Source organism: Struthio camelus, chromosome 1 (genome assembly GCF_040807025.1).
Source record: "Struthio camelus isolate bStrCam1 chromosome 1, bStrCam1.hap1, whole genome shotgun sequence".
Lineage (NCBI taxonomy): Eukaryota > Metazoa > Chordata > Aves > Struthioniformes > Struthionidae > Struthio > Struthio camelus.
Genome location: NC_090942.1, coordinates 143031018 through 143048906, shown reverse-complemented (window position 1 = coordinate 143048906; position 17889 = coordinate 143031018). Strand labels below are relative to the sequence as shown.

At 38.2% G+C, this 17889-nt stretch overlaps 1 long non-coding RNA gene across 1 annotated transcript in view; it reads right to left on the bottom strand.

The window, feature by feature from the left end:
* Positions 1 to 2118: 2118 nt before the first annotated feature.
* The window catches only part of LOC104149820 (uncharacterized), a 38842-nt gene continuing 23071 nt past the window's right edge, over positions 2119 to 17889 (bottom strand). Inside the window, exon 8 of the long non-coding RNA XR_011136539.1 lies at positions 2119 to 2541. This is a non-coding gene — a long non-coding RNA (uncharacterized lncRNA). The remainder of the gene's footprint in view (positions 2542 to 17889) is intronic.

Here is a 17889-nt window from a genome sequence, read left to right as displayed (position 1 = left end):
TCCTGCATTAAGCGAGTTCCTTAGATCATATTGGTGTCTGCCTTTGGAATTACTCGTATAGGAAGACACAAGAGGTCTGGCAGCATTGTAAAGGTCAGGAGGAATGCTTTTGCCTTAGGGAACAACTGGGGCTTCATTGTCACCAGGGTTTGTACTCTGTGCAAAAATTGTGTGGCTGAAATACATGTAATGATGGGAAACACTTAAACTGTCCTTACTAGGTGGGTGTAACTCTGGAGAGCTGTATAAGGACAGACGACTAATACTAAGAGGATGCAGTATTGCTGATTTTCAAGTCCCTGAAGTGAAGAAAAGTTATCCAGATGATTATAATAGTATCTTGTCTATTCTAAGAATCCAAATGCAAGTACTCTCTAAAGATTTTCATCAGGCCCTGCCTTCTGTACTTGAGTATTTAACAGTTAATTATCTAATAAATAAAGGATAAAAAATGTATTAAACAGATGACTGAACAATAAACATTTAGGTTACAGGCACAGTGATCAACAGATCTCATATAGCAGGAGGCAAACCGAAATCATGCTTGCAGTAACTTTCACAACCTCAAGCAAAAAGCTATCCAAGGAACTTGTAGGAGTGATCTCCAGCACTCAGCTATTTGGAGCTAAATTCAGGAAGGGCTGTTATGTAACTGGTTTGCCTTTTAAATGCCTAAGCCTGCTATTTAGACAGAGCTAGCAATTAAAAACTCCAGGCTCATCTGCTGTCTAAATTGCCTTGACACATAGGGCTACATCTGTACTAGTAACTTTAACAGTGCTGGGGAAAGTCGCCAGGCACTAGGATTCAGTTGTTCAACGTGTTACATTGTTAGAGTGGTCTTTGCCTTGTCTGTGCACACTATCACTTTCCTCAAAATTTCCCTAGAACAGCTTGGGGGGACTTTGCACAAGCCAGAGACGATTCCCTTGGCAGCATTGATGTGGCTACCCTCCCTGGAGGCTAAAAGAGCTTAACCGTATGGATTCAGGTATGGCCACAGTGTCAAAGAATGGTTCAGGAAACATTTAATCTGTTCATATAGACAAAGTGTAGATAAAATGGGATGGAAACTCCCCTGGAAACATCCCATGTATTTCTGCCTTGCAGCATGCACAAATTAGCACCTAATTCCTGGCCACGATCAGAAACTGGTGGACTGATCCAGTGAAGAGGAGCACCACCTAACTCTATGTCAAATATTTACCCGGAATATTCACCCCGGAAGTGAAGAGACTGGAGCCTTTGTGTCTCATAATGCAAGTAGCTCTGTTCCAAAGGTTCCTGGACATCTCTCAGAGAACTGATTGTCAGTTAAAAGGTCATCAGACTAACTTGTTGATTATCGCAGCAAAAAGCATGGAAATAAAAAAATAAAACCTAAATAAATGTTTTTAGTTAAATTTTACCCTACTTCTAAAATCAAAATTGGTATTAAAATTTTTGACACTTTAAAACATATGTTGCTCTATTATTCATTCTGATATAGGTCCAGGCAAAGGAAAAACTTCTTTCAGACAGCTCAGAGGATGCTTGCACGCAGACCATTTCTTTTTCGAAACAAGTGGGGTTTTACCTACATTTTGACTACTGAGACCACTTTTGTTACGTAAATATGTTATCTTGCTTTTAAAAATGTTGAGCACTCTTGAATCCTACTGCAGTCGCGTTCCCACATATTAAAAATGCTAGACTGGAAAAAATTTCTAAGCACTGTTTAGTAGACAAAAGCATAAAGGTTTTGTTTACAGACTCTTTCACAGAAGAATAATCAAACTCTGTAGAGAGCTGCTACTCCACTTACTTGCTAGCCTTATTTTGACAGCCTTTGCTAGTCTGCCCTACTTTGAAAAGGGTGGGTTGATGTGGAAGCCAAAAAAGTGAAATCATATTTACTGACAAAAAATAAGTGTGTTTTAAGCTTTCATCTGCCACTAGCAAGTAATCAAAGATGGCATTGGTAGCAGCCCTTGCAGTTAACCCAGTGCATGTTCATTAAACGGCAGGGGGTACCCAGAGTGTTTATTTCAGTAAAAACAATTAAGCATATATATATATATTTTTTTTTTTCAGTGTTAATGATTCCCTGTTGACAGAACTGAAAAGGGAGTGCTTCTTGAGTTTCCAAGAGTGTTTATTAAAGAGAAATGACTGTCAGTCTTATAATCTGGATGAATGCCAAGCAGACCAAAGGTAACGAGATGGGGGAAAAAAGAAAAGAAAAAATATTCAGGGCTGATTATCAACATATTCTTTTTTATTTCCCCCACATTGTCACAAATGAGCTTCACGGCTTTCCCTTTGTTATCAAACCAGCTGCTGTAATATGATATTTTCCATTACATCACAGTGTTGTTCTATGTAAGTCTGAGATGGTTTCTTCTTGCTAGCTTCTTTCTTGGATTCATTCATCATTTTCTTTATAAAATATTACCTCTTATACTGCTGTTTCTCAAGCTTGTCCCCCATCTGTAGAGGATTTTGCTCACACTCCAGCTAGCAGTTTCAGAAAAAAGACTGGAATTTTCAGGCTTTCCAAGGCTGCAGAGAAAGAAAAATTGTCATTGTGCCAGGACACCATATTCTCTGGAAACCGTGGTTGTTAGGACCCAGCGTAGGAATCAGTTGCACAAAAGATGAGAAGAAAGAGGCCGTGCTCTTAGTTTTGTTTTATGAAGGAAAATATGCGAATGATTAAATTCATGACCCTAAAAAGGTGTGGCGCGCTTACAGGTTAGCTCATCCTGTTATTCAGAGTTAGCAAATGTTCAAATGCACCATCTTTCATATAGCTGCAGAGTAAGTTCTGCTGGCTCATCATGATTGTTATCTCTACTGGAAAGCAAGCAAACCTCTCATCTGTATGAGATTTGATGTGACATTCTGCGTTTTAGCCAATTCCAGCTGGCTGCTCCAAAAAGGCAGGCAATGTTTCATAGGTACCACAGCAATTTCCCTCTATTCAATCCCCAGAAGTAGTAGCTGTGGGGCTGTACTTTAAGCTGAGAGGTAAGGAAGCATACGTTCATATTCTATTATATATGGATTCTTTTACCACCTCTGTTGCCAGCTTTGTACTAATCCAACTGCAGTAGCTGATGTGACTAAATGCTTCTCTCTCTTGTTTCTTTTGACAGTCTCCCCTCTATATATCCCCTACTGCATTGTATGTATTTCTCCGGATTTCATAATCCTTTTTATAGACTAATTAACCACACCCCTACCATACAAACACCTTTCCTCTCTTTCTCGTTCATTCCTGTCTTACAAACAAGTTAAAGAGAATCTGTATATGATCATTTTAGGCAGAAAGGGGAAGGCAATGAGGACTGAAGATCTGCTAGCATAAATTTCCACTGCAGTCTGTTTATTTCAGCAGAATTATGGCTGGGGATCAGCTGCCTGATAGATCATGTTCATTCAGCCTTTTAAGCGTATGTATCAGACATATATCTTCTATGATCACCATATCATGGAATGGCTACACCATAACTCACATTAGAACCCAAAAAGAAATTCAAGACTATAGTCTCCACTGACTCCTGTCAGAAAGTAGAAGTAGTGTAAATTTCAATTCCAAATGGACATAGTTGGCTACCGAGTGAATGGACAATGAAAACACAAAAACAGAATGAGTATTTCTATAGTTCAGTTACAAGTAGTCATAAATGCAAAACAAGGACATATAGGATTCAAAACGAACTACTAGCCTTTTTAATAGTTGATGAAACTTTTGGCTAGCACGTAAGATTTACTGTTTCTATCATTTAAAAATTTAAACTTTTTTTTTTTTTAATTCACACAACATCAAACATATTTTGTCATATAAAATGTTATAATCTCTCCATTACACTGATTTTTTAGATTAATAGAAATTATTCCAGTTTTGTCATTGTCATACATTTTCTCAGTTCGTGCTAGTGTTGCCAAGCTAGTCCAAGGGATATATTTTGTAAGATATCAAGGGATATGCGTATGTGAGGTCCCAGGGAAAAAAAGACAGTCCTATCCTTAGAAACACACAGTTCTGTAAAAAGGTTCTACCTGGGAATTTTACTGTTATCTCAGTTACCAAGATATCAGAACCAAAAAGGGTTCAGCTTGTTCTTATTCGGATCAGGAATGATGCCTATTCAGCTGTTATGTAGCTGTTCTTTACTGAAGATCATCAGAGTAGTAAATAATTCTGCCTTCGTTTACTTTTCTGAAGAGCAATTAGGCCTCTGTGAGGTCGCTACCGCAATTGGTTAGAGGTGTACAAACAAGTAAGCCAGGTCTCTAGAAATATTACAGTCTCCATTTCCAGGTATTGCCTCTGTTACCTGTGGTACCTCCTTTTCAGTGGAATTTGCATTGCCATATCATTTTGTTTTGCTGAAAGAAAATCCATCAAGCTTATCCCACTTCAAGATAATAATTTCCTCACTACTAGTCATCACCTCAAGGCTGACACAACAGAGATGCGGAAAGCCATCACCATGTTGGTGAAAACAGCCTCGTTGTGTGCAAATCCCCCACTGGGTTTGAACTGTGTCATAAAAGGGTGAATTGACTGAGAAAAGAATCTGCTAATGCGTTGAGCCACCCTAATAAGGCTTTTAGTGTTCCAATACAGTTATAATTCATTCAAATATTTTGAATCAGGAAATTGAAATGCCAGTTTTCACAATGTATTGGTTCTTTGAATGCTTGCATTGTAGAAGAAAATTCCCAACACATAGATATTGGGCCAAATCCTGATGCCACACTGATGTAAATTCATAGTAAATGTGTTTACATCAGTTGTCACTTCAGAGTTACTATGACAGGGCTTTAGCACCTTTAGGATAGTTTCTAGATTGCATAACTGTTTTGATTTTAAAAAATTATTTCTGATGTGACAAGGTCAGAAATGTGTGGTAAGAGTAAAAATATGATATAATTGATTTAAGTAAAAAGTATATCCTATTTTATTAAACTTTGAAATATGCTGGATACAATATAAAGTAAGCTACTCCTATTTAAAGAAAAATTGACTCTTGCTGTTGCTTTTCTTTTTTTTTATTAAATATTCTGCCGTGAAAATCGCAGTAGCATTTAATTCAAAGTGTATTCTTGTAAAACAGGAGCCAAATATATTTTTTAACAGATTCAGATTCCATCTCTTTATATTTTATCTACTGCAGTGCCTTTATAATAGCATTTACAAATGTGCTAACTAAATTTAGTGTGAAATGCAATAGTCAAAAATAATTATTAACAAAGAGTAGCCTTTAGCTAAAGCCAAAAGTCTTTGCACTGGTGAAACAGATGAATTAAGTGCTGCAAATGAGACAGACTTACTTTTTATTATTATTATTTACTTAGGGCTTGGAATAAAATTCCATATGCCCTGAAGACAATAGGAGATTTGCGCTTCTCTTTGATAATTCTAATATTTGAACTTTGATTTCTGATTTAGAATTTGTGACATTAGTCTTATATCATGTCTCAGCTGGCTGCTTAATGAATAAAATTTTGTCTTCTATGCTTTACACTTTCCTGAACTGGCTTGCTCTGGGCAATGATATAGAGCAATAATAACATAGCGTTGGATCAGTCTACATTATGGCAGCCTCTTGGGATACACCAGAGATCACAACCTTAAGTGGGATCTCTGCAGCACACTGTTCTTAAGCTGTCATTCTTGCACACAAAGCTACCAACTGTGGCTTAGGAATTTTCCGAGATAAAGATCTCTACAAATTGAAAGAATATTAGCACATTTTGCTTGTTCTCATATTCTTCCCCAGGCATCTGCTATAGGCTGCTTTCAGTGAACATTCTCATCTCAAGTGGTCGGCCCGTTCCCATGTTCTCTTGCACCTTCTGCTGAACAAGGTACAAGACAGAGTACCTGGCAATCAATCTTAAGAGTAAGCACCGTAACACCTCTGTAGGGACATGATGCCCTTCTGTGATGCTCAGTCCTTTTACTTGTAAGGGAAGGATTGTTTACCTTATGCTGTGTGTTTATTCTCCAGTTATAAAGTATATATATACATGCTTTCATGTGGAAGCACTCTATATTTGGTCCCTGCTTTCTTTAGAACTTGTTCACAACTTCTCAGAATATGTATAGTCCAAAGGGTAATAGAGTCTCTGTTACCAAGAAATTGAGAAGATTTTGAATTTCCAGTTTTTCACATTCCTGTCAGAGAGTCACAATTGAAGGGAGAGGTATTTGTAGTGATGTAACTACAATAACAAACTTATTATGGTAACAGACTTTCAGAACAATAGTTTACACTGGCCGTTAGTGAGATTTTTAGCATTCTAGCTCTATTCTCTATTTTTAACGGAAAGTAATGTTTTCTCGTTTTCTACAAGCCCAGTTTGATTTTTAGGAAATCATTCCTTAGCTCCCAGCTAGGCCATGACACGTGGTTATTGGAAACAGAACTATCTCTAGATCCTGCTCTTGTGGTCTTGGACAAATCTTTGCATCAGCCCTTACAGCACCTAGTTCGCTCTGCTTCTTAGACAGGTTGATTTACTGAGTCTCACACTTTCCTAAGGTTTTTTTCCCCTTTGCCTTGTTTGGGCCTTTATTCTTTCATATTGTGTCAATCATAGCACAGTGCCAAAACCTGACCCAAAGATTAAACAAACAGGGAAGCTTCAAAACATTTTGAGTCTGACTGTAGAGCCTCTCCTACGCAGGAATATGTTACAGTGAGGAAATTCTTCAAAGTGTGTTCTGTTTTCACTCTCTTCCAGTGCTGAGTGTTAAACATTTCTTTTTTTCTTTTCTTTTTTTTTACTTTCCCTGTGCTGTATCATTAGTGCCAGCTCTGTTTGATCCATGAGGAGAGCAAATTTCCTGCTTCTGCCTACAACCCACATAAGAACCTTTTTACTAGAGCCAGTAAGAATGTTCTTGCACTATGAATAGCACAATAGAATAAAAATGCAATTTGTTTTTACATAGTACTTTCATAACTAAAATGCAGCCAGCCGAAGTAATATACATACCAAAAGATATTATGGCAAGCTCCTCCCTCTGTGTTTCCCCAGAGGTCACAACTCTGAATTGAAAGCTGTGCAGAACCAAATGCTAAAATCTTGTTGTTGTTTTGTTGTTCTGTGTGGACTGGTCTTAAAAGGTGGCCCCTCTGAAACTGTCGTCTCTGAGAACGATGTAAGGGGCGATTTGTTTTTTCTCTCTGTTAAAAAGTATTGTTGCTTTAATTACTTGCTTGAAAAGGAGAGGGGACATTGCCATGGCAGATGCGGTCCTTGATTTCAGAATGTAGCTCTTGTCATTCTTGAGCTTTTGGGGGGCTCCTGTCAATTTTATCCATGATATTTGAGCGCCCAAAAGTTGTAGCTAAACACACCCTGACTTCTACTAAGCAATGGTTTCAGTGTGGTTTCATCAAGTTGATTTCATGATTCCCATGTGTTTGCAGAGAGAAAAAGCCATCTTCCATTTTGAACTGCTATATTGTGGATTTCAGGATAAGATAGGTGGGATCTGTCTCATTTAACTTCAGGTATCTACATCTGAACTATTCACCATAAACTTTCCTTATAGTTCTTATAGTCCTTATAGTTTCCTTATAGGAGAGAAAGGGGCAGTTCTATACTGTGATTTAGATACTTACACAAGGATGAGATGAGTCACACTCTAGAAGCGATAATTTCTCCCACTAACCATAAGGGAAATCCACACCGTAGCCCCATCATAAATACCTTTTTTGGTCAAGTAAATCTCACCCACAGTATCCAGTCTTCCTACTACATAATGTTCATGTAGAAATAATTGTTAGCTGAACACAACCTTTTTGTTCCTCAGGACTCATGTCATTTAGAAGCAGGGAGTGCAAGTTCATGAAGAAAGATGTGTTTATGTGCTTATTCTGTTTCTGCCCCCAACCTAGTCTGAGCTAACTTAGCTACATAGCGCTGCACTGTACAGCACCAACATGCCTTTTATTATAGAACTAATGCATAAAAGTAGCATTGTCCAACATTTCACATATTAATGTTGTATTTTCAGTTGTTAAATTTGCCAGTGGTGTCATTTGAACTTTATTTTAGCTGAATTTTGTTGGAAAGTTTCATCTAACATAGTTTCCCCTTTCCCAAGAATAAAATACGAAGCAATCTGTTATTTTCTCTGTGTTAGGTATGTTCTCATCTCTCTTTCACTAAGAACCTGTTGCACTTTGATGCTGTGGAGAACTGACTTAAAAATGAGTCAGGGAGTATCGAACAAGGGGTATCTCTGGTTATTCCAGTAACAATGTTGATCCAACCTGGCTGACTGAAAATCCATAGACCTGTGTTGTAGAATGTATGTGTTAGAGAGGAGTGTAGCATGCTCCAAGTATCTTTCCAGTAACTAGTATTTTTAGCTGTCAACAGCTACTACCACTACTGTGACACATAGTGTAGGAAGTAAGAGTAAGAGTTGTCTCTTGTGCTTATCATACCTCTCTGTGCTTCCGGCAACCAACCATGTGGAGAAAGGTGGCCACTTGATATAATGCAGAGGGTGAGAAACACAGAAAGTTACGAAGAAAGAAAAAGAAAGATGAGGGGCCAGAACAAAAAATTCTGAGGAGGGACCAGGAACAGAAACAGATAACAAATGGTGATTAGAGGCAGCTAGATGCACAAACCAAGGAAGAATGGGCAAGAAAGAGAAAAAATGAAAGGCAAGTTATGTGTAGGGGGAAGAAGAAACAGCAGAGAGGGGCTAGGGAGAGGGGATAGAAGCATCTCTGATTACTCTAGCCACACTCCTACTGAACTTGGACTTAAAGCCGTATCTCTGGCCACAAAGCATAAGCAGGCTTAATTTTTGTGTGTCTTAACTCACAGCCCTAACATTTTTCTAAGAGATGATTTAGAGCTGTAATAAGAGTACATCAATAAATACCATTTATTTGAACTTGGTTATCTGAGAGTAACATTTAAATCTGAAGTTATTTTTGAATATGCAATTTGCATATAAAACTATTCCCACATTTTTTTCCGGCATTTCATTCGATCTAGTAGAATTTAGCAAGCAAAACCCCCGTCAGCACACAAAGCCAGTGCAAATGGGTTTTGTCTGTACACGTAGAAACAGATATATGAGACAAATTCCCATATATTAGATGGAAAAAAAAAAGGTGCAGAAGGATACAAAAAGAAGCTGAGATGACATTGAAAAATATGAGCGTTATTTTATGTATTGAGAAGAAATATTGGAAAGCACATTGGATGTGTCTTTCATTCTTTTTGTGAAGTTCCAGTGAGATCTTTGGCCCTTGCATAAGTCTCACCTGAATATTTCATTTGAATGAATGCAACTTCAACATTGCAGCATTGGGCTATGATGTCTTTGTAAACTGTCTCAGTCTTTCCATCATAAGTCAACTGCGCTACTGATAGAGCCAAACTCTTAGCAATGTGCTGTATGACTGCAGATAAAACATATTTTTTTTCCTAAAATTGATAGTATAAATGGAAGAAAACCTGCTAATCTAGAGTGAAAATGAACCCTTGGATTTTCAGAGGTAAGGCACTGTTTATTGTGAACATGAAAAAAAATGAAGAAAATATCCTCAGAAATCACAGTGCTTGACTTCTGAGTTAAGAGCTACGAGAATATGGAAAACAACACTTGGAAAACAAACTCTTAACAAAAGAAAAGTCTGTGAGTATAATCTCGTTTTAAAAAGTGAGAAAACAGTCACCAGGAATAAGCGTTAAATCACAATTGCAGTTATTCAGTCTATAATATAAATAGTCAAGGCAAGCATCCTTCACTGATTTTAGAGTAGAGTAGATCATTTATTTTTATTATTTACTTTCACGAGAAGTAATGTTAAGACTACTAGTTTCTGTGTACCGTGCTGTTATTTGCTGGGTAGAAATTTGTTCCTCCTAATTTTAACACCTAATCAAAGTATCCATGTTATGAGTGGAGCTGCCAAGCTCGTGGGCAGTAGGCCTCGAAAGCAGCCTACCTTCCTCTGTGCTCTGTAAACTACAATCCCAGTTCCTCCATTATAAGTCTTAGGTGAGATGTTTTTTTCACCCAGCCCTTTTACTGCATAAACTTCATATGAGTTGCTGTGCTCCTCCTGTCTCAGTTTACACATCTCAAAGTTTGTATAATGACACTGGTTGAACTTTTCACTCTCAGAAGCAGGGAAAGAAAATAACATTTACTTTCTCCTTGTGCAGTTTAATCTTAGTGTGAATGTTTTCTTGTTTTAATACAGCTCCTTTCGTCTGTTCCCTGGAATAAAAGCAGAAAAAAAAAGCAACTTGCACTTTCCTTTTCTCCCGCATTCAAACAAAAACACTACAAAGCTCTCCTCTTACCAAGATGAAAGCTTAGCCACCTACTTTAACACCTATATTTCCATTTCCTTCTCCCACCATAAAAGACACCCCTCTTGCCTTCTTGCTTTACACACCTTACAGCTCAGCTTTAAATGAGCTCCAGATGTATGAGCTTGGTAATCTGTCTTTCCTAACCTGGAGGCTTTTTAGGAAAAATGGATTATGTTTCCTAGCTGTGCATCACTGCAAGGCATTGTCTGGAGTGTTTCCTAGTACTTGAACAACTGCTACAGAATTACTCCATTTTTACAGAAATCTGCTTCTAGGAAAGCAGTGTATCAGTGGCTTGCACACTATCTTCATGAGGACAACCCGCAAATGCTCCTAAGGGGCTGGAGCAGTACAAAATATTGTGCAGAAGACATTGCACACATGCAGCCTCAGCAAGGTCTATAGATAGTATTTGCAGTTCCATCCAGATGAGACTTTTCTAGTTAAAGAGTAGCCAGGAGTGAGTATGTCCTGGCTAGTACAGTGGATGCTGAGGCATCTAATATCTGTACAGTGCTTTGAAAGCCTTTGCTAGAGAGATTTATATCACTGCCCAGGGCTATAATTTATTAGGCCATTTTAGCATTGAAGTTACTACCAATCTTTAATCCAGTTCTTCTGTAGGATGAAATGCAGGGACTATTAAGTCTGTCTAGATTTCAGAGTTAAGATTATTTTACCTTTATATTAGTACCTGTTATCTTGAAAGTTCCCAGTGTGGAAATGACCCTACCACCATTTAAGCTCATGGCAGCACTCTCTATAAATTGAACAGGCATGGGCCACAGCCTTCAGTATGCTTATTAATGGCACAGAAACAGCTTTCGGCTCACTCATGAGTGGGGCTGGGACCTGGCCGGGGCAGACCAGTGAGCAGGGCTGTCCCTGCTTGAAATCAGATTGGGGCTGGCAGTGGCAGTGGCAGCAGGTCAGGACCCGTGAACCTGTAGCATCAGCCTCTGAAGCGGGGGGAATAAGCTGTATGCAGGAGGAGGTTTATACCCTGACATCTGCTGAGGAAACCTCAGGTCAAAGAGAGCTGGGAAGGAGGGTCAAAGAGGAGGAAAAAACTCTTATCTCAAAAATGTTCACAGTATCGCTTTTCCTTTGTTCTCTCATGCTCCTCAATTGCTTGAGCTCTCTACTTTTTAAGGGGAATTTATTGCATAAATATATGTAGCTTACTCATGATTCTTCTCATTTTGCTAGACAGAAGAGGTATACACTGAAAAATGTCCATGCTATTCATGGGATAAACCTTGGCTACAGTCTCACTTGAATCAGCTTTCTTTATATGTGAGGTAAATTTATGTTCAGTAGTAAAGATGAGGGAGATGTCTATTTGAGGCTGAACGTGCTCACCTTGTGGACTAAAATAGTCCTCAGGTAAAGGACAGTTGAGTAGTATGCAAATCTACTACACTTTTGAGCAAAGCTGAAAACAGCTAAGGAGGCAGATGTAGAGAGCCTTTAGCCTGTTAACCTATTTTCTGTTCTTCAGCAGGACGTAAGAGTTGACCTTTCTTTCAGTGGATAAACTGAGAAATCCATTGTATAACCAGATGCACATGCATTCCAGCTTTAAATTCGTTAAGCTTACAGCTTTCTCTGCTTCCCTTGACAGTTTTTCCTATATCTTAATAATCACAGAGGTGACAAAAATCTCTGCTTAATACCACCTGTGACTGATATATATTAAGGGAAATGCATTCATTCCCAATTCACCTCTGGTCTACTGCAGGTCTTTATTTATTATCAGCCTATTTCCAAGCTAATAAGTCTTATAAACTAAATTTGATTTTTTTAATAACCTATGAATGTTAAGATTCAATTGGAAACTTCTGAAGCTTTACAGTATATAAATGGAGTTGATCTTATTCTTTTTTCTTTAACCTACAGTTCAAGCAATTATTACTTTCTCTTTCACTCTAATTTTGTGCCAGTTTATTTTAGCCTGCTGCCTGTCATGTTGGTGGATTGAGCCTTTCTATAGTCCTACATGGTACTTTTCTAGTCCAAAGAGTAAAATATTTTTACATTAAAATCCATAATTTGCTAGGAAAATTGTTAATACAAATACTATTATTTTCCAACCAAAGGTAATAAACCTATAGTTCATTCTGATACTGGTTTCCACCTTTCTAGCCTATAAAGCTCTGAGGAGACCTGCAGTTAAAGACACTAATAATTCCTTTTGGTTTTAAAAACAAAGACCAAAAATTCGAATCCATTTTCTCTACATTCAGGTTTCAGAGTTTTGTTTTCAAGACGAGCATAAATCACAAACTCGTAATGGTTAAAGTCTGTGGTGGTTGTAATTGTGGTCACTTGCATGAAAACATGTGATTTAATATGTCTAGCAGTAGAACAAATATTTTCCTGATAAAGCTATAAGGGCTTTTTAGTAGGGAAAAGACTGGATTAACAGTGGTAAATTATGTTTATTGTCTTGTTATCTGCTTGTTGCTTGACTTTTGCACAACTGAACATTGTGAAAAGTATCTGGTGAAGATTGTCTCACTTGCTGTTTTTGTATTATGGTCCTTCCTTTTTACCCTCTAGCTGCTTTCTCATGTTTGATAGATGACTCATCTACTGTAAACTGAAACAGAGTAGAAATCTCTCTCTTAGATTCAGGTGTCCAACAGGTCTGGATTCCAACCTTTTTATTTTGCCCCTTCCATCTGTTTATTTCAGGGGGAGGGGGGGAGGTATATGCACATGTATATACAGAAATATATATCATGCATGTGCACGCATGTACGTGCTGAACTGCACTTGAAAAGAACTTGAAAAGCAATATGGTACATTGTAAGAACAGAACATAGAGAATGAGATGTTACTTAGAAAAGGAGCCTCAAAATGGGGGAGTCTCTGCTGTGCACAGTAGAGAGGAAAGATTAGCAGAAAAAAGATGGGCTTCTGGTGACAAGAAAAGCAAGATGATACAATCACTGAGGAGGAATGGAAGGCAACATGGTATGACTTTTTCACTTGCTCTCATTTATACTGATTTGTAAATTATGCAGCACCTGAAAGTATGTGAGATACTCTGTAGACATTTCCCAGAAAGAGTATACAAAGTATTTATAGCTATCACATAACCAGTAAGATTAACACTGAAGGGAAGGTGAAGTAAAAACACAACAGCAAGATCACGATGATACTTGGGCTTCTTGTGATCGTGTCTAGATGGTTCCAGCACTTTACTCAAGGTAGGATCTTTTCAGGGGAATTGCATGAAGTAGGGTTGGAGAGACAGAAAGAAGCATGTAAAACAGGAATGGCATAGAAAAAAAGAGAGGAATGAAAGTATCAAGAATATAAACAATCCAAATGATGATAATAAGAAGATACACAACTGCAATTACATGGAAAAGAAAATCAGCAGATTGCAGTGAAATTTGAACTGACACAGAGCAAAATATTTGTAACCGAGCTGGTAGCATCCAAAGAGTGTGAGAGGTTTGGCAAAAGAGCTTTTCTACAGTGAGGTAGGGTCTTCCTCCATATCTCTCAGCTTTGAAAGATGGCCTGGTTCTAGCTTCATAGGTTGACTAAGCCAAGTCATGGAGCTTTACTTATTTTTAAGACAAAGGAGAACATGGTGACTGTGGAGTATGAGGCATGTCACAGAGAAATGATCTAAAAGGCAGGAAAGAAGAAGTTGCTAAAATTAGGAGATAGCAGGAAATAATTTTAAGCAGTGAAACAGGCAGTATACAGGTCAAAAGGGAAGTGTATGGGAGAATGTTTTAAAAAATTGAAATAATGAGTTCACTAGAGACAATTTTATATATACTATAAATGTATACAGTGGGGCAAAGAAAATAGGAGAAATAAAAATATATGAACCCAGAGGGGATCTGAACATCATAGGCTTTACCAAACCATACTGAAGATACAAAACTTAATAGCTAAATGTGAAGACTGACGCTTTCGAAGAGAGAGAAGTGGGTGGAAAGGAGGAGGGAGAAATAAACTGTAAATCTGTAAAGGAAATTTTGTAAATCACCATGGTAGGAATTGCAAGTTGCTTCACACTGTTTTAAAATATATTAACCACTTCTATACTGGATTTCACACCCTTTACATTGTTCCTGCTGTATAAAAGGATTAGAATACAGGCCCATCTTCCTGACAGAGGATTCCCCATCTGAAGGAAGACACTCCTCATGCAAGGTTTATTTATCCCATCTTCACTAGCTTGTTAGGGATGGAGGTGGTTATGTGCTCATGAACAGGTATGCTCAAAGCACACTAGACTTCATCTATTCTGAGCCACCAGGTTGTCCCCCAAGGACAGTTCCAGCCCAGGTGCAAATTACAGCCTCTGAAAAAAATAGTAGAGTCCCAGAAGAGCAGATGGGTTTTCCATGTCCAGAAGGTCGAAAGAGGCTGCTTAAAATAACACATCTGTGTCTCTGTCAAGTACAAGACAGTGAGGAAAGCCTCAATCGATCTTTAAAAGGCAGTGGGAATCTGAGCTTCGTAGAAGATCTAAGCAACTTCAGATATTCAAGACCAGAAAGTAAACAGAGAAAGATAATATTTATCTGATGATCTGAAGAAAATAAAGCTTAATCTGCTGATGAGATGTATTCAGTTTTAAGCAATTCATCCTTCTACTTGAATTACTGGAGGAGGGGGCCTTATTATTGCCTAAAAGGAGATTTAGAACTTCAAAAAACAGCAGTAGATCATGAAGACAGGAAAGTCACTGGCCCCCTCTTTTTCAGCATAACATGCAATGTTAATCCTGGGAATTCTGGAAAAGTTTGTCTGACTTGGGCTCCAAAAAGATGATGGGGAACCAATATTGAAGTTGTATGTATCCAAATACTTTGTTTTCCAACTTTTCTGCTCTCATCAATCTCCTTAGAACTAAAGTAAAAATATTTAGGAGATCTTCCAGGATTATTCTTAGATCTTTATATCTGCCAGATCTCAACCAAGCTTTCTAAAACCACATACCATTTTTTCCTGGTATTCTTTGGCATGTAAGCTCTTTTCGGTACCAATTCAGGGAAAACATGAACTCAAAGCCATTTCCAATGTTGTAGTATAAAAGCATTAGCTCAAATGAACAACGCTTATGTAGAAGAAAATAAACTGTATAAATAAATTTAAACTATTGTGGCCACAGGTTTTTACTGTTGAACTGCTTCTCAGGGAGAAGCATGGGCAACTAGAATCTACATTTTTCTATTCCTAGTCTGCTCTGAGTACCATCTAAATGATAGCTGCATCATATTGTGAGGTTCTTGAAAAAAGATGAATGTTAAGCTATTGTTAGAGGAAACAAGTAACTGTTGTTATTTTGCTTTGGCAAAATCACAAATGCATTTTTAATCTCTTTTTCTTTCATCTAAAACCATTAAGGGAGGGTTGGGTTTTCTGTGTTTTGGTTTTTTCTGTATGATAAAAGTCAGTCTGCGTTTTGCATCATGATAGAAAAATTTCTGCAGAAGCTTCACTATTAGTGTAGCTCAGTACTGCTGCAAAATGCTGCAGGAGCTGGCATTTCTGTTGCTTTGTGCTGATGGCTGGCCAAGCAATTCAAAACAGCATGGGTTTTAAATCTAAAAATGAAACATAGAGTCAACATAAAACAAGGTTAGTGCCTTAAAATATAATGTAGCAATCCCTGTAGCATTTTGACATTTTTTATTTTAATTTTACATTTTAGCAAGGCATTGCTCCTTGGCACAACTAGGTTGCAAAAGTTACCATTCTCACTTCACATTCCAGGTGCATGGGCTACAGAAAGCCCCCTTTGTTCATTCCTCAAATGTGAATTAACAGTAGCAGCTTTTATAGTTCTGATACTGAATGTGAGCTGTAACAAGAGAAAACATGAAATGCTGGTGTACTCTGAGGCAAAATTATGCGTTGCAAAGAGACATACATTTTAAAAATATGTACGTAATTTTAAAACAAAGGACAGAGATTTAAATACGAGATCATAGAGCCTGTAAAGTCAGATTTGCCAGTTTAAGGGAAAGAAGTTTACAGACTGGGGAAGAGGGAAGATAAGAGTGGGTTGAAAAAGTAAAATAATCCTATCTCTTTTTAAAAAATAACAGGGATATACTTTCTGTGCTCTTGCATCTTTCTAAATGCTCATCTTCTCAATTCAGATGATCATCAGCTCCTAGGTCATAGTCCAAACAAATTATACACATTAAAAATGCAAGGCTAAGTCCCATGCCCTGCTAGTTGGCATCGTTCTGTTGGCTCCAGTAGAAGTGGGCCAGCCACGCTGTCTGAAGACCGAGCTGAGAGGCCGAGGGCATTAGCTTGGGCTTGGCGCCACGCTGACATGGCATCTCTTTGCCTCGGAGGCTGGGCCAAGAAGGGTCACCTCATTCTGCAGAGGGGGTGAAGATCAGAAGACCAGTAGCCTGAGGCTTTTTATGGCCTTCAGTTTCATTTCATAATGTCCATGGCCGCATTTTTGGGTGCATACTGTTGTTGGGGATGCTGGATAATACTGAAGTGTGTGTGCGTGTGTGTGTGTGTGACATAAGAAAGATGATTTGAAAAGTCCATTTCTCTCTTACAAAATAGTTTTCCCCACGCTTGCCTACGTGCGCTAAAGGAGAAACTGAATTATACAGCAATCCCTTTCTTCTGCTTTTCCCACTCATTAACAAGTTCTAGTAAATTGTATTATTATATTGACCCAGTATAAAAAGAGGAACATAAAAAATATATCATCACACGCTGAAGACTCCACCACTGATCTTTTCTTTGGACACTGCTACGAGTTCATATACACATTGAACATGTCAGTGCACAAATAGGAGTTCTGATGCAAAGCAGGAGACGCGCCTCATGGATCTCTTTTTTAAAAAGGCTTAAGTACAGTCGGCAGGCATGTCAAATAGACCAAAGGCATAAATGTAGTTGACAGATCTAAGGATCAGCAAGGAGCCATGGTTCTCCTCCCTTTCCAGGAATAGATCATGACCATTGCAGGTTTCATGCTCCTCTCTGCCTGAATTATTATCAGAGCCTTCAGGAATCTGCATACAGTTACAGAACTGATTAGCCATAAATTTGATAATAAACTCATCCAAAGCTGGAAGCTGGGGCGCAGGGGTTAGCTAGCAACAACATCCATGACAGTGAATTGTTTCTTGAGTACGGGTCTAACAATCACTTTTTTTATCACTAGCTGACACCCAGGCCTTCCTTAAGAACGAATTGATAGTAGTCACCTGGAGGGATGGTACTGCTCTGTCGCCTTTCATTAACAAACCAGTGTGTGATTCTAACATAGTAGTAGTCATGTGTTTCCCAGAAGGTCCAAATTTATGAGTACTGTAACATAAATGTCAAACAGAGTAAGCTGTAGACCCATAATTTGCAAGACTACATCAGATCATTTGTCAATACAAGCATTATATGAGTGCTGCCCTCATGTTACAAATACACAGAGAAGCAACAACTTGCAAAAAGCAGTAGAAAGTCCCAGTGTTAGGAAACCGAGACCAGGGTTTTTTAAAACAGTAGCAGTTTACAATAGACTAA